This window comes from Lutra lutra, chromosome 8 (genome assembly GCF_902655055.1).
Source record: "Lutra lutra chromosome 8, mLutLut1.2, whole genome shotgun sequence".
Lineage (NCBI taxonomy): Eukaryota > Metazoa > Chordata > Mammalia > Carnivora > Mustelidae > Lutra > Lutra lutra.
The window spans coordinates 135,451,079-135,469,245 of record NC_062285.1 but is presented as its reverse complement, the minus strand read 5'-3'; positions in this window follow the sequence as shown (position 1 = coordinate 135,469,245).

Sequence of the window (18,167 nt, the reverse complement as noted above, 5' to 3'; positions counted from 1 at the left end):
AAGCACCTAACTCAGTGCAAGACAGAGCACGGGCCCTCCGACCCTGGGATTCTACACGAAGAGAGCTCTTGGAGGACCCTTAGTGGAGACTGTTGGAGGCTCAGGGCTGACCCTGGCCATCAAGGAGGCCACATGGAGGAAGAGGAAAAAGCTGATAGGAGTTTATCTGGAGGTGATGAAGTGGGTGGCCGTTCTGGTCAGGGCGCAGCTCGCACAAGGGTTCGCTGATGGGAAAGCCCACCGTGTTCCCGGCATGGGAACTGGACCCATGTGACTGCAGTGGAATTTGGTGTCACAAAAGAAGAGGAGACCTGGTGGGAAACAGATGTGGGAGCCAGATCACAGGAGGCAGGCACAGATGGCCACCCCCAGGAGCCAGCGCCTGGTACTTAAGGCACCCTTGCCCCCTGGTTGCCTCTGAGCAGGACGGTGACGGGAGAGTTGGATAATCTGGGGGCCACTTCTAGGCAGAGTAGGAACGTGGGGCGGGGACATACCCGGCAAGAGCCCAGAATGGGAGTTCGGGGAGCCTGGGGTCTGCTGACTTGGTTTCTTCCTTTTCGTCATTATCAATGACACATCGTAAGTGTTCAACCAGTATTTATTGAATAAATGAGAGATAACCACCTTCTACTGAGATATTTAAGTTTGCATACATTGTCTTAGCAGTTCTCACTACAACCCTATGAAACAGGCCTCGTTTTCCCCAGTTTTTACACAGGAGAAACAGAAAGCTCAGAGAGGTTGAGGAACTAGCCCTAGGCTGCACAGCATGTAACAGCAGAGCTGGATTCCAGCCCAGCTGATTCCATCTGCAATCCCAGGCAGGCCATGCTGCAGAATTTGTCCTGTGCTGGCTCCATGCCAGGTCTTGGGGACACACAGAGTATCAACCTCCAGCCATGCCCCCAAGGAACCCGTGGGCTAGCGGCCTCAGTCTGCCCAGTCATAGATTGAGCGGTGGTGGAGGAGGCCCTGAGTCCCTCCAAGCTCCCGCACAACCAGCCTCAGTGAGGAGCTGTGGCACTGGGGAGCGAGGCGGGCACCGTGGAGAGCAGGGAGGCTGTCCCAGGCCGGTTGGGGGAATGGAAGGCTGAGACAGACCAGGGAAAGAGGGGTACCTGAGAAGAGATGAGGTAACCATGGGGTGTCCCTTAGGAAAAGAAGCAGAGACATGGGCTTGGCGAGCTGCAGGTGTGCTCGGAGGCCAGGAGGAAATGCATATCGGTCCCGGGCCCGGCCCTCGCTTGGGCCCTAGGCCTTCTCAGCCGGAAGCTGAGCTTCGAACACAGCAGTTGGGGTTCTTCTGGCTATAGCTGAGGGCCTCAGGTGCGCCCTGGAAAGGACATGCCTGCCCACACCTTGTCCTTCTGCTTCCTCATCAGTGTCCCTCACCCACCTGCCACGGGGGTAGGGCAGGACCAGGATGTCTTCCAATCCTGCTGGAAATCCTCATGGGGGCTGTTGAAATGGGATGCAGGAAAGGGACAGAGTCCCGTGGGCGGTGTGGCGTTTCTGGAGCAGGTGGGCCACGCCGGAAGGGGCCCCAGGAGGCCAGATGGGACCCGGGCTGGCCTTCTAGAACAGAAAGGGACAAAGGGGGATCAGAAGTGGCTGAGGAAGGGGCGGTGGGCTTGGAGCTACCAGGCCAGAGTCCAGTTTTGGTTCTGCTCCACACCAGGGGTGGGGGGACTCTGTTGAGTTATCTCCCTCTGAGACTCAGTGTCCTCGTCTGTGGCATGAAGGGCTCCGTCAGAGGAGGCAGCAAGCTGGCCTCGTGCTTGAGTCTGGACCGTCACGCCTCAGGCCCCTTCTGACAGCCTGACGGCGAGGGGTTTTCATAACACAGGACATAATATGCTCCCAGGGGGCTAGGTTCTGGCCGCAAGAGTCGCTAGCTGAGTGCCTTGGGCAAGATGCTCGGTCCATGCCCCTGTTTCCCTGCTTCTACGAAGAAGACTATGAAAGCACCCATCTTCTGGGGTGCCGGAGGACCCCGAAAGTTCACATACCCACAGGGCAGAACAGTGTCCAGAGAGTCATCCTAAGATGCTTTCTAACTGGCGGTCCCCAGGACAGCTCCGCTTCTGGCCCCTAGGAGCACCCCGGCCCTCAGGACAGAGGTGGGAATGGCCAGAGGAGGAGGGAGAGAAAGTAGGGAACTCACAGCCCCAGAGGCTGGAACCACCTCCCTTGGCTTCTGTCTCCTGGTAGTGATCTTGGTCTTAGGGCTCAGATATTGGGTCCTCCTGTGTTGTCTCCCTCCCTGGACTGGTCAGAGCTCGGCACCCAGCAGCAGCTCCGAGGGGAGCCAAGGTCCCAGGATGGAGGGAATGGCCTGGGTTCTCAGCGAGTCCCCTACCCTCTCCAGACTTCAGTGTGCGCCTCTGCAGAACAAGAGGGGACGCCTGAGGGGACCCAAGGACAGTACACTGTGGAAGTTCCTGGTTTTTCTCTCTCCTGCCTTCTCCTTCCAGAATCATCAGCTGCCCTTCCACCAGTCCCCACCTCTCTGTTGGTTCTCCCCCCGCAGTCCATCCTCAGTGTCTGCCCTAAAACAAACCAACAAGCCCCTTGACCGAGCTCCGCCATCCTTCTCCCCCCCCCGCTTCTTGTCCATACTGCCTCTCTGTCTGCCCCCTCACCCCCCTGCTGTAGCCAGCACTCTGGAAACGGCCACATCTCCCAAGGGCCTTCAGCGCCGCTTGTATCTCCCTCCTGCTTGGCTGCAAGAGCCTCTCTCTACTGACTTCTCCTCGGTCTGCTTGGCTTCCCCTGCCACCCTGGACCCTCTGGGTCATTCTTGGGGTCTCAGTCCCACCCTCTTCTCCTCTCCCAGCCCGATGATCCATGTCTAATCCCTCCCTAGCAGGGGCTGGCGGTGGAGGGGGCAGGACCCACAGCCTAGCTGTGTCACCTTTAGTTAGCTACTTACCTTCTCCATGCCTCAGTTTCCTCACCTGTAAAATGGGGCTAATGGTGGTTTCTACATCTTAGGGTGGTGGAGGGATTAACTGGGTATTAAGTGTGAAGCAGTCAGAATGTTCCCGTACATGGTGAGACGGAGCCTCTGAGTACCCACGTCACACAGCCAGTAAGTGTCAGGATGGGGACTGGAGCTCTGGTCTTCTGGACCCAAGTCCCGTTCTCTTCCATTTTCCTTGTGACACACTCATCACCCCCCATCCTCCCTGATGGGTTTTGCAGCCAAGAGCAGACCTCCCATCTCCAGTGGTGGAATCTCTGGGGCAGAAAAGGAAATGGGGTAAGATGCCCTGAGGATCTGAAATGACACCCAGGACCTGCGTAGGGGACCCTCTTCCGTTGCTGCTGTGGTCCTGCAGGTTCTGACTCTGCCCTCTTTGGGGTTCCATCCCTTGAGGGAAGTTGGGGAGCAAAGCCTGGGTAGCTGGACGCCTGGGAGCCTGGCGCCACCTGGTGGTCACAGTGCATCCTACTGTCCCCCTGAGCTCAGGATGAGAGCTCTGATAAGGCACCTTGGACATTCTCTAGCCATCTCTCGCAATCCGTTTTTCAGCTGAAGCTGGCCCTTTAATAGCCCTCCCAGCCCCTCTTGTGTAACCCCTCATCTTCTGCCCTCTTCCCCATGCATTGCTTAAGCCAGCTTCTCACTGAGCATTCATACGCTCACTCAACAAACACTAACCCGCTATCTTGTGCCTTGCTCTAGGCAGAGGGGAGGATGGTGAGATGAATCCGATGTGTTCCCTGTCCTGGAGCAGCCTGATGGGAAGACACGCACAGACAAACAGTAGGATCAGGGTTGCGATTGGGGGAAGCCCGGGGGTGTTGCTGGGGGTCAGGGAGAAGGGTAGTCTGGGATGGAGGAGGGGATGTTTGAGCTTCATTTTCAAGGATGGACACAACCGCAGCTGGTAGAGGCAGAGGTCCATGGTAATCACAGGAGGGGGTGTGGGGAATGCCAAGGAAGGAACCTGCATTGGCAAAGTATGGAGGTTCTGAGCAGAGAGCCACTGAAGCATGGTCCATTGTGTTTCCCAACACCACCAAGCAATTAACTCAATTCTGTTTCTGTCTACCTGGAGATAGTGTTGGATCCCACAGGTTGAGGGTCCGTCAGTCCTACAAGTCTCCCCCACACCATACCCCACTTCAGATGCCAATCACGAGTCTAAGTTTCTCACCTGTGCTTCCGACCAACTGACCTGCTATAAGTGGGAGGTTCTCATGACATCTTCCTCGGGTTCGATTAATTTGCTAGAGCGGCTCTCAGAACTACGGAAAGGAGTTTCCTCACTAGATGCCTGGTTTGTTGTAAAAGGCTACAGCTCAGCAACAGCCAGATGGAAGAGACGCACAGAGCAAGGTTTGAGAAAGGGTGTGGAGTTTTTTAAAGTTTAAAAAAATTTTTTTAAAGATTTTATTTATTTGTTTGACAGAGAGAGACATAGTGAAAGAGGGAACACAAGCAGGGGGAGTGGGAGAGGGAGAAGCAGGCTTCCACCGAACAGGAAGCCCGATGCAGGACTCCATCCCGGGACCCTTGGACCATGACCTGAGCTAAAGGCAGATGCTTAAGCCTGGGTGTGGAGATTTTATCCTCTCCAAGCACACCACTTTCCTGAGACCTCCTGGTGTAAACCAATCCGGAAGCTCTTTGAACCCCATCCTTTTGGGTTTTTATGGAGGCTTTGTTACATATGCACAACTGATTAAGTCACTGACCATTGGCTACGGATTCAACAATTCAACGTCCAGCCCCACTCCCCCGCCCCACCCCGGAAGTCAAGGGGTTGGGGCTGAAAGCTTGAACCCTGTAACCACCTGGCAAGTTCCTCTGGCAACCAGCCCCCATCCTTAGTTGCTTCCCCAAAGTCACTTCATGAACATAAACTCAGATGCAGTTGAAAGGGGCTCCTTAGAAATATCAAGACAACTTTATTGCTCTAAACCAAGGGTTTGGGCGCCTGGGTGGCTCAGTGGGTTGGGCCGCTGCCTTCGGCTCAGGTCATGATCTCGGGGTCCTGGGATCGAGGCCCGCGTCGGGCTCTCTGCTCAGCAGGGAGCCTGCTTCCCTCTCTCTCTCTCTCTGCCTGCCTCTCCATCTACTTGTGATCTCTCTCTGTCAAATAGATAAATAAAAATCTTTAAAAAAAAAAATTAAAAAAAAAAAAAATAAACCAAGGGTTTTAGAAGTGCTGTGCCAGAGGTGGGAAGAAGACCAAATCCGTATTGCTTATTTGGAATCACAGTCTCATAAGTGGTTCGTAGGAAATGATGCACCGGCTGTAAGTGCCGGATGGAAGAGGCAGCAGGGACCAAGGTGAGGGGTGCTGGTGGCTTGATCTGGGAAAGAAGGTGGTGGTATGGTAGTGACCATAGCGGTTGGGAGAAGAGGAAGGAATTGAAAGGTGGGTGAGAGCTGAGCCAGATGGAGGGTCTGAGACACTCTTTCGGGGGCTGAGAATCTGCATTTTTATAATTAAAATGCAAACTGTAGACAGTATGTCTAACTTTATTAATGATCTTAAAAATCATATGATAATTCACCATAGTAGTTAACTTGATAAGAAAAACCATATGATTATCTCAACAGATGCAGAAAAGGCAAATGACAAAATTCAACGTAGTTATAATGAAAACTCTCAGCAAACTAGGAATAGAAGGAAACTCTCTTGATCTAATAAAGTGTGCCTACCAAAAAACCCCACAAAAAACCCTATAGCAGATATCATTAATACTGGTAAAACTCTGAGTGCTTTCTCCTTAAGATCAGGAAAAAGACAAAGATGTCTGCCCTTCATACCTCCAGTCGACATCACACTAGAGGTCTTAGCCAGTGCAATAAGGGAAGAAAAACAAAGGCATTCAGACTGGAAATGAAGGAAAACTGCCTTTAGTCTCAGACATGATCATCGATGTAGGAAACTGAGTGAAATTTATAAAAAAGATAATAAAACTAATAAGTGAGTATGGCAATTTTTGTAGGATACAAGGTTAAATTTAGTTCTATATACTGGTCATGAACAATTGGAAAGTGACATTTAAAAATGCCACATAATGCAGCAAAGAAACACTTAGGGATAACTCTGACATGACCGTGTAGCAATAATACACCCAGAACTACAGAACATTGCTCAGAATGTCAACATTGTTGAAAGAAATTAAACAAGAACTAAGTATTAACTGTTGTTAAACAAAGAGTTATAATATTTTCATGAGCTGGAAAATTCAATATTGTTAAGCTGTCAGTCATTTCAAAATTGAGCTATGGACTCAACATAATCTCAATAAAAATTCAACCAGTCTTTTTTGGGGAGGGGAATTGACAAGTTGGATAACCATATGGAAAAACAAAATGAGCCTGGATCCTCACCTCACATCATATACAAAAATTAACTCATAATGGATCATATACCTAAAAGTAAGAGCTTTCATTCTTGGAAAGACACAGAAATTAAAAACAAGCCCCAATCTGGGAGAAAATATTTGCAAGACATTTATTTGATAAAGGACTTGAAATGTATAAATAAATGAACAAATTCTTGAAACTCAGAAATAAGACAACCTGCCTTTTTAAATGGGCAAAAGATTTAAAAACACACTTTACCGAAGAGGATATAGAATGACAAATAAAGAAGCAAAAAGATGCCCAATATCATTAGTTGTTAGAGAAAGGCAAGTTTTCTACACTCTATCAGCACAATACAATAAATAGTTAAAATGGAAAGAACTTACCATATCAAGTGTTGGCAAGGGTGTGGAGCAACCGGGAACTCTCCCACAGTGTTAATGGAATATAAAATAGTCCAGCCCGTGTAGAAAACAGATTGACAGTTTCTCTGAAAGTTGCCATTTACTACCCAGTGATTCCGCTCCAGGCAGATGCCCCAGAGACCTGAAAATTGCTTCCTAGGCATGCCGCTGCCGGTACCCTTCCACTGGACTCCTGGATAAATCCCTTTGTTTCTTCTTTCCTACACTTCTCTCTGATTTGATTTCGACCTCTTGTACTAACAGGTGCTCACCAAAGTCCATAAGCTCCTCTGGTCCCTTGGTGCCATGACAGATGACTCAATCCCTTGCACCCATTCTTTGCACCATGACTAGTTCTTGTCAATGAAATGCACCTGGAAGGTGTGTTATTTCCATGGAAGTGACATGCTTTCCCTTTGTGCAACAACTACATGTTCCCATGGAGGACTCTGAGGCTCCAGGGGATGGTGGAACAGCCAGACAGAAGTCTGAGTCCTGAATGACTGTGTGGAGCAGCCTCCCCTCCCCCCAACCCCAGCCCCACGAACCTACATTGGATTCTAAGATGGTCAAGAGATGAGAACTCTTCGAGCATTTAACTACTGAGACTGTGTGTGTGTGTGTGTGTGTATTTGGTCTAAGAGCTAGCATTATTTTTTTTTAAGATTTTATTTGCTTATTTGACAGAGAGAGAGAACAAGCACGGGGGAGGAGGCAGAGGGAGAGGAAGAAGCAGACTCCCCACTGAGCAGGGAGCCCAACAGAGGGCTCAATCCCAGGACCCTGGGATCCTGACCCAAGCCGAAGGCAGATGCTTAACTGACTGAGCCACCCAGGCGCCCCGATAGCTAGCATTATTTATCCTGATCCACTGCCATTCTCCCTGAGGTAGATTCTGAAAGACCTTCCTAATGAGGGATGTTCAGGAGGCAGGTTTTCAGAGCTCTTGCAAGTCGGAAAAATGTCTTTATTGAGCCCTCATAGTTGAGTTTGGCTATTGAGGCTAATCTGCTAGTTGCCTACCTGATATCTATTTCCTGACTTATTTCTTGTTCACAGAACCCCTTTCCCAGTATGGGGCAGCAATGAAATTTGGCTAACTACCCTCTTCCTTGGGCTCTTTGGCAGCCAGGATGAGCTATGCGACACACTTATGGCAACTGAACTATAAGCAGAAGTTTTTTTGGGTTTCCTGGATAAGCTTTGTTTCCCTGATAAAATCAGGGTAAAAGGGACCATAAGCTTGTGGCACCAACCTTTCTCCTCCTTCTTGAGAGGAAGATGTGATGCCCGGAGCTGGAGCGGCTATCTTGTGACCATGTAGCAATAAACACAAGGTAGAGGTCCGTGGAATCACAGAGATGCTTGCCCTGATGTCTCTGATCTATGGAATAAGCAGGCACTACTTCCTACATGTATTCTTAGATGAGAAAATGACCTCCTGTTCGTTTCAGGTGCATCAGTCATATTTTCTGTTACATAGACCATTTTTAACTGACCCAGAAGGTATATAATTTTTGGTTCAAAGTAATTTTCCCTTAGAATTTTTTTATTTTAAAGATTTTATTTATTCATTTGACAGAGAGATCACAAGTAGACAGAGAGGCAGGCAGAGAGAGAGAGAGAGGGAAGCAGGCTCCCTGCTGAGCAGAGAGCCCAATGTGGGACTTGATCCCAGGACCCTGAGATCATGACCTGAGCCGAAGGCAGTGGCCTAACCCGCTGAACCACCCAGGTGCCCCATTTTCCCTTAGAATTTGAATTTCTTTCTCTGCTGTCTTCTGGCCTTTGTTACAAGTGATGTCAGACTGATTGATACTCCTTTCTTTGTGATTTTGTTTTATTTTATTTTACTTTTTAGAGAGACAGACAGAGCGGCGGGCGGGGGGGGGGGAAGGGAAAAATGGAGTGGGAGAGAGTCCCAAATAGGCTCCACACCCGGCTCAGAGCCTGACATGGGGCTCCATCTCACAACCCTGAGACCATGACCTGAGCCGAAATCAAGAGTTGGATGCTCAACCAAACCACCCAGGTACCCCCATGATTTTGTTTCAAACAGAAAGTTTTTAATTTTTAAAATCCTAATGTTCAGACATTTCTTAGTGTGTATAGGTGCCTTTTAAAAATTGTGGGGGCATCAGCGTGACTCAGTCAATTAAGAGTCTGACTCCTGATCTCAGCTCAGGTCTTGATCTCATCAGGGTCGTGAGTTCAAGCCCCACCTTGGGCTCCATGCTGGTCATGAAACCTACTTTAAAAAAAAAAAAATCCATCCTTCTCATCCTTCTCATCTGTTGACAAGCTTTTCAATTCGGTGATGCTATCTCTGTTTGGCGCTGGAAAATTCTTTTCTATTTGGCCATTTCCTCCCCATTAGCCTCCTACTTTCTCTTTCTGAAACACCCGATAGCAGATGTCGGACCTGGATAGACCCTTCATACCTCTTGTTTTTTGTTTTCATGTTTTACATCTTTGTGCTATGTTCTAGGATCCACTAGTTCTTTGTTAGTTTTGAAAATTTCAACAATGTTTTTAAACATCCAAGAATTTGGGGCTCCTGGGTGGCTCAGTGGGTTAAAGCCTCTGCCTTCGGCTCAGGTCATGATTCCAGGGTCCTGGGATCGAGCCCCGCATCGGGCTCTCTGCTCGGCAGGGAGCCTGCTTCCCTTCCTCTCTCTCTGCTTGCCTCTCTGCCTACTTGTGACCTCTGTCTGTCAATTAAATAAATAAAATCTAAAATAAAATAAACATCCAAGAATTTGTTCTTATATTCTGATGGCTCCTTTCTTTTTTTTTTTTTTCTTAATTTTTTTATTTTTTTTTTCAGCATAACTGTATTCATTATTTTTGCACCACACCCAGTGCTCCATGCAATCCGTGCCCTCTACAATACCCACCACCTGGTGCCCCCAACCTCCCACCCCCCACCCCTTCAAAATTCTCAGATCGTTTTTCACTGATGGCTCCTTTCTTAAAGTATTTTTTTTTCTTGTTTTGCTCATGGGGTGTCTCCTAAAATCTCTCTGAGGAGCTTTCAACCCAAACATCCTGGGTTACTCTTATTTTCTTTTGAGTGAGTATTTTATCTTATTTTATTTGAGAGAGAGAGAGAGAGAGCAAAAGCAGGGGTGAGGGGTAGAGGGAGAAGCAGATTCTCTGCTGAGCAGGGAGCCCCCGTGGGGCCTGGGGGCTCCATCTCAGGACCTGGAGATCATGACCTGAGTCAAAGGCAGATGCTTAACCGACTGAGCCACCCAGGACCTTCTCTATTACTCTTAGTACTTCTCTTTCAGCTATAATTTCCCCTTAAACTATCTGGTACTTTTAGGATAAAGACAAAACTCCTTAACATAGCCTACCATGTCCTGTAGAGCATGGCCCCCTAACTACAGTTCCGGAAACATTTCTTTTTAAATTTAATAGAATTTTTGGATTGTGACACATAATAGATGTAAGGGTCTATAAAACATATGGACGTTCAAAGAATAGTAATAAAACAGACACCCACATAAACAACTTCCAAATCAAGAAAGGGTCTATCATCAGGACGATGTGTTCCTCTGGGTTCATACTTTCCTGGCTCCCCAAGGGGGAATCATTATTTTGATCTCTGCAATAAGAATCTCCTCATTTCCTGGGCACCTGGGTGGCTCAGTGGGTTAAAGCCTCTGCCTTCGGCTCAGGTCATGATCCCAGGGTTCTGGGATAGAGCCCTGCATCAGGCTCTCTGCTCAGCAGGAAGCCTGCTTCCTCCTCTCTCTCTGCCTGCCTCTCTGCCTACTTGTGACCTCTATCTGTCAAATAAATAAATAAAATCTTAAAAAAAAAAGAATTTCCTTATTTCCCATTGGTTTTACCATCAATGCATGCAGCCCTACACAAAAATAGTGTTAGTTTTGCTTGGTTTCGAGCTGTATTATAAATGGTACCATATGGTTTGCGTTCTTATTTCTTCGATTAAACATTATTTTGGAAGACCCATCCAAGCCGATGCATATTGCTGCCTTCCTTCAGCCCCGATGCTGAATAAGAACCCAGCGTGTGAATATTCCAGGCTTCACTGGCTCAGCCTCCCGGATTTGGGGGCGGGCAGGTTCCAGTTTCGGGTTTCCACAAACACTGTTGCTATGAACATCTAAAAACAGATTTTGGGGTGCACGTGTACAGGCATGCCTCTGAGGCGTGTCCCTAGGAGACAAACTGCTTGGCTCACAGACTCTGGGCAGGTTTAAATGTAGCCAGGAGTGCCAACCTGATTTCCACTGTAATTCTCACCAATGGTGTGTGAGCCCACATGGTTTCTACGCTCCCCTCAGGACTGGCCATTATAGGACTTTTCAATTTCTGCTTACTGGGTGGGGGTGAAGAGGTCCGTCTCACTGGGGGCTTGTGTTTGCACTGCCTATGCCTATGTGTTTGCAATGCCTATGAGGTTGGGCGACTTGTCATGGTATCGGTCATTCGTGGTTCCTCTTGGTGAAGTTAGGGTTCAAGTCTCTTGCCTTCCTTCTCCACTCCCGTATTTCTGTTCCAATTGGTCTATCCTCCTTCTCGATTCATAGGAAGTCCTCACATACTTTTCTTTGTCAATTAATGAATATTTTAAACATTTTCTTCCTCTTTTAACTGTCTAGATAGTCTTTGATAGGGTTTATAACATTAACCTGGTCAGAGTATCAGTTGTTCCTGGTGTGACTTGTGTTCTTTGTTTCTCGTGGAAGAAATTATTCCCTACCTCACATGAATAAAGATATTGTAAAATGGGGCACCTGGGTGGTTCAGTGGGTTAAAGCTTCTGCCTTTGGCTCAGGTCATGATCCCGGAGTCCTGGGATCGAGCCCCGCGTCGGGCTCTCTGTTCGGCGGAGAGCCTTCTTCCCCCTCTCTCTCTGCCTGCCTCTCTGCCTACTTGTGATCTCTGTCTGTCAAATAAATAAAATCTTAAAAAAAAAAGATATTGTAAAATGTCATCTCTGAAAGTTTCAGAGTTCTGCTTTTCTCATTAAGCGTGAGAGTCATATAGGATACATTTCTGTGACGTAGAAGACCTAACTGCATTTTTTTCTCATACGAGTAACTAATCATCTCAGCGCCATTTACTGAAAAGCTCATACCCACTGACTAGCCGTCTCAGTCTCTCTCCCTTCTTCCCTCCATATCTATTTGTTGAGTTATGTCTTGCTATCTGCTGGGGACAATTTCTTCTCCTGTCTTCTCCCTTCTCTTCCCTTCTTCTCCTTCAGGGGTACCCTGGCTAGTCTCAGCGCTCTGCACTTCCATATAAATGTTACCTACAGCCTATCCAGTTCCAAGGAATTGGATAACTTTGATTAGGATTACCGTGACTCTATAGATCAATTTAGAGAGAATTGACATGGCTCCATTACTGAGTCTTTAAATCTACGAACATGGCTTAACTCTCCATTTAAAAAAAGTTTTAATTCTAGTGTAGTTATCATACAATGTTAGGTTATTGTTGGGTGTACCTTATGGTGATTCCACAATTCTATACCTTACTTAGTGCTCCTCGTGATAAGTGTACTTTTCATCCCCTTCACCTCTTTCCCCAGCCCCCCACCTCCTCTCAGGTAACCACCTATTTGTTTGTTTGTTAAAGATTTTATAATCTCTACACCTAGCATAGAGCTCAAACTCACAACCCTGAGTTCAAGAGTCCCGTGCTCCACCGACTGAGCCAGCCAGTGGCCCCTACCTGTTTGTTTTCTACGTTAACCTTCCATTTTTATCTAGTCTTTAACGTCTTTCCATATAAAGTTTTATTCCATAAGGACCTTGGGTATTTTCATTCGGTTTATTCCCAGGTACTTAAATATTTTTTAAATGACTTTACTTATTTGAGAGAGAGAGAGTGAGTGGGTGGGAAGAGGAGCAGAGAGAGAGAATCTTTTTTTTTTTTTAGAAGTTTATTTATTTATATTTAAGATTTCATTTATTTATTTGTCATATTTGTCAGAGAGAGAGAGAGAGAGAGACTGAGCAAGCAGGGGGAAGGACAGGCAGAGGGAGAAGCAGGCTCCCTGCTAAGGGAGGAGCCTGATGTGGGACTCAATCCCAGGACCCAAGGATCATGACCTAGGCCAAAGGCAGATGCTTAACCGACTGAGCCACCCAGGTGTCCCAAGAAAGAGAGTCTCACGCAGACACTGCACTGAGCATGAAACCAGACATGGGGCTCGATCTCACGACCCTTAGATCATGACCTGAGCTGAGATTAAGAGTCAGATGCTTAGCCAACTGAGCCACCCAGGCACCCCAACATATTTTTATTATGCTATAAATGGTATCTTACTGTACTTCATCTTTTAAAAAAAAATTTACTTATTTATTTGATACGGATCGATAGAGAGAGCACAGGCAGGTGAAGCAGCAGGCAGAGGGACAGGGAGAAGCAGAGAGCCCGACACGGGGCTCCATCCCAAGATCCCGGGATCATGACCTGAGCCAAAGGCAGACAATCAACTGAGCCACCCAGGCACCCCTATATACTGTTTTTTTAAATCCAACAATTTTGCTAAATTCTTTTATTAATTTGGAAAAATAATCTGAAGAATTTCTTTGATTTTCTACAAAGAATCCGAAAATAAGGACAGTTTTGTTTATTTCTAATACTATTACTTTTGTTTTCTTTTTGTTGTCTTGCTGTCTAGGATGGCATTGTCCAGGACAAACCTAATGTGAGTCATATATGCCGGTCACACGCATAATGTGAAATCTTCTAGTAGCCACGTTAAAAAAATCAAAAGAAGCAGGTGAAATTAATTTTTATAATATATTTCATATAAACTTAATGTATAAAATATGTCATCAACATAAAACTATTAATGAAATATTTTATGATGTTAAGGGTTTTTTTGTATTAAGTCTTTATTTTTTTAAACTTATTTTTATTAACATATAATGTATTATTTGCCCCAGGGGTTGTACTAAGTCTTTAAATCTAGTATGTACTGAATTTTGCTCTCACATCTCAATTGCGACTAGTCACATTTCAAGATCTCATTTGTCACAGGTGACTAGTGGCTACTACTTTGGAAAACACAGGTCTAGGATATCTGGTACAGTGTTTAATGGAAATGGGGATTGTGACCATCCTTGCTTTGTTATCAGTTTCAAGGGGAATGCTTTCAATATTCCCCCATTAACTAGGATATTTGCCGTAGTTTTTTTCAGATGCCTTTACCAGGATAAAGACATTCCCTTGTATTCCTAGTTTGTGACACATTTTAAAACAAACAGACGTTGAACCCTTCCTGCATCAATGGAGATGACCATGTCTTTCTCCTTTGACTTTTAATGTGGTAAATTACATCAACTGATTTTCAAACGTTAAGCCAAGCTTGCATTTCTGAACAAGACCCAATTTTCTCACAAGGCAGTATCATTTTGCGATACTGCCAGATTTGGTTTGCCAATGTTTTGTTTAAGATTTTTCCATCTAGGGCGCCTGGGTGGCTCAGTCATTAAGCATCTGCCTTTGGTTCAGGTCATGATCCTGGGGTCCTAAAACGGAGCCCCACATTGGGCTCTCTGCTCAGCCGGGAGCCTGCTTCTCCTTCTCCCGCGCTTCCTGATTGTGTTCCCTCTTTTGCCATGTCTCTCTCTCTCAAATAAATCTTAAAAAAAAAAAAAAAGATTTTTGTGTCTATATTCACGAGAGACATTGGTCTATAATTTTTTTGCACTGTACTTGTTACAAAACATTGGGAAGTATTCCCTCTTTTTCTGGTATGCGGAAAAGTTGGGGTGAGACTGGGATTATTTCTTCTTTAAAGAACTCATAGGTGGGGGCGCCTGGGTGGCTCAGTGGGTTAAAGCCTCTGCCTTCGGCTCGGGTCATGGTCTCAGGGTCCTGGGATGGAGCCCCGCATTGGGATCTCTGCTCAGCAGGGAACCTGCTCCCCCGACCCTCTCTGCCTGCCTCTCTGCCTACTTGTGATCTCTGTCTGCAAATAAATAAAATCTTAAAAAAAAAAAAAAGGAACTCATAGGTGAAATTTTCTTCGTGGGAACATGACTGGTGATTGATTCAATTCTTCTAATGGTTATGGGGAGGTCTGATGCTCAGTTGGCACCACGGGACATCAGGGGGACATCGAGTTGCTAGAATATCAAGATGTTTCATACTAGCTTGTACAAAGCCACCACTCCCAATCCCCCAAGTGGTTGCGTCAGATTTCCCAGACCTTCTGATGACATACAGATTAAAGCATTAATGCCTGACATGGCCAGAGGTCTCTCTGACTCTGCTCAGTGCTAAGGTCGACTCCTGCTATGAATGCTCAGTGTTCTGTTGTTAGATTCATTGCTACTACAACCACGGATGCTCATTCAGGTTTTCTCTCCAGTCAGTTTTGGTAAGTTATGTTTTTTCTAGGAATTTTCCCAGTTCATTAAGATTTTTAAGCTATTGTCATAAAATTACTCATAATTACCTTTTATCCTTTCTTTCTCTCAATATTTGCAGACTCTCCGGCTTTTCGTTCCTGACACTGGTTAATTGTGCCTTCTCTCTTTTTTTCTTGATAAATTTCACCAGAGGTTGTCAATATGATTAGTGTTTTCACAGAAATGATTTTTGGTTTTGCTGATCCTTTTCATTGCCTTCTGCTCTGTCTTTCCCTCTGTCTTTCCTTCTGTTTTCTTTGTTTTACTTTACTCTTCTTTTTCCAGCTTCTTGAGATCGGCACTTACTACTTTCAGCATTTTCGCTTTTTTAATATAAGCATTAAATTCCCTTTAAGTCATGCTTTAGCTGTGTCCTGCAATTAAAAAAAAAAAAGATTTTATTTATTTATTTATTTTTTTTTTTTTAAAGATTTTATTTATTTATTTGACAGAGAGAGATCACAAGTAGACGGAGAGGCAGGCAGAGAGAGAGAGAGAGAGGGAAGCAGCCTCCCTGCTGAGCAGAGAGCCCGATGCAGGACTCGATCCCAGTACCCTGAGATCATGACCTGAGCCGAAGGCAGCGGCTTAACCCACTGAGCCACCCAGGCGCCCGATTTTATTTTTTTAAAAAAGATTTTATTTATTTATTTGACACACACACACAGAGATCACAAGTAGGCAGAGAGGCAGAGGGTGGGGGAAGCAGGCTCCCTGCTGAGCAGAGAACCCAACGTGGGGCTCGATCCCAGGATCCTGAGATCATGGCTTGAGCCGAAGGCAGAGGCTTTAACCCACTGAGCCACCCAGGCGCCCCAAGATTTTATTTTTAAGTCATCTTCACACCCAGTGTGGGGCTCAAACTCATGACTCCAAGATCAAGAGTGGCAGGCTCTTCCATCCCAGCCAGCTAGACACCCCTGCAGTTTTTAATATGTGATGTTTCCATCCTCATTCAGTTACAATATAAAAGTATTTTATAATTTCCATACGATTTCTTCTTCCACCGGTTATTTAGAAAAATACTTCTGAATTTCCAAACACATGAGGCTTTTGAAGTTATCTTTTTTTTTTTTTAAGATTTTATTTATTTATTTGACAGACAGAGATCACAAGTAGGCAGAGAAGCAGGCAGAGAGAGAGAGAGGAGGAAGCAGGCTCCCCGCTGAGCAGAGAGCCCGATGCGGGGCTCGATCCCAGAACCCCGGGATCATGACCTGAGCCGAAAGCAGAGGCTTTAAACCACTGAGCCACCCAGGCGCCCCTGAAGTTATCTTTTTGTTATCAGCTTCTGGCTTGTGTTGAGGTCAGAGGATGTACTTTCTGATTTCAAACTTGACAAATTTCTTGAGATTTGCTGTCTTTGTAAATACTCTATGTGTAATTCTGGAGTTGTCACTGCCGTGTTCTATGAAAGTCCATTAGTCAAATTTCTTAGACTCTTAGTGAACATATTTCTGTTTCTTCTACCAGTTACAAAGGGGTGTGTTTTTAGGTCTCCCACTAGAATCGTGGATTTGTCTATTTTCTGTGTAGCTCTCTTCATGTTTCCTATATTTTAAGATTATGGAATTTGCACACAAATTTGAAATGGTTCTATCTTTCTGGTGAATTGGATCCTTTTCATTATGAAGCGACTTCCTTTATCTCTAGCGAGGGTTTTCATAGAAGTAATTTTTCTTTTTGCTGATCCTTTTCATTGCATTCTGCTCTTATTCCACTCTGAAATAATAATCCCCCCTCGCCCCAGTATTAAAGGAGCTAGAAAAGCCTTCTTTTCGTTAGCCTTGGCATAATGTAGTTTCCTGTGCATTTACTTTCATCCTTTCAGTACCCTTTACGTTTTGGGGATGTCTCTTCTAAATTGCATGGAGTTGCATTTTTATCCAGTCTGATAGTCTTTGCATTTTAATTACAACATTTAGCCCACTTGCATGTATGACTCCTAGCACATTTGAATCTGTATCTGCCATCTCTTTGTCCCACCTGATATTTATTCTTCTCTCTGCTCTTGCTGATTTTAGGATTGATTGGGTGTATCTCCTCATTCTATTTTCCTCCTCTAATAATTCGGATAAATGTTATATGCTGCATTTCCATTCTTTTAGTTTATCCTGGTAACCACAACTTACATTAACTCGGCCAAGTCTAAGTATATTTGGTATCTCCCCTTGCTTCCTGACAAACATAAGGATCTTAGAATCCTTTAACTCCGCTCATCCAAGTTATATGCTATTATTCTTGTGCATTTTAATTCTGTTTTTATCCAGGAGACATTGTTATTGTTTTATATCGTCAATGTTCATTGTTCTTTATTCCCTATTGCATCAGACCTCTGTCTGTGATCATCTTCCTCCTGTCTGAAGTTCTTCCGCTGGAATTTCCTTTAGGGAGGGTCTGATAGTGGCAAAGGCTTAGTCTTAGCATTTGTATATGTTATTATTTCTCCCCCTCCTGGACAGATATTTTCACTGGGCACATACTTTTTGAAAGAAATTTGCACTGGGTACGTAATTCTAAGATGATGGTTATTTTCTCCCTGGACATAAATCATTCCAGTGCCTTCTGGCTCGCTTCCGTTGCTTCTGATAAAAAGTGGAGCGTAAATCTATCATTTCTTTTTTCTGTGCGCCAGACAGAGGCGTTTGGACTTTACTCTGAGGGGAATAAGGAGCTACGGGAGGTGTTTAAGCACGAGGGTGACCAAGTCAGATCTGCATTGGAGAGAGCGCTGGCACCCTGTGGACGCGGCTCCGAGGGGGCGGCAGCTCAGTGAGGAGGTAGTCGCTGCAGTCCCGCGGAAAGGACGAGGGGTGTGCAGGGAAGCAGGGCAGGGAGGCAGGACTTGGGATCCATGCAGGTAGGCGGTGGGAGCGCAAGGGGCGCGGTGCCGGGCGGGCAGGAATGGTGGCGCCGGAGCGAAAACAGAAGGGGGATGGCCTGGGAGAGGCAGAGTCCGTTGGGGACCTCAAGATCCATTCATTCCACAAACAGTAGGACAACTATTATGTGCCAAACGCCAAG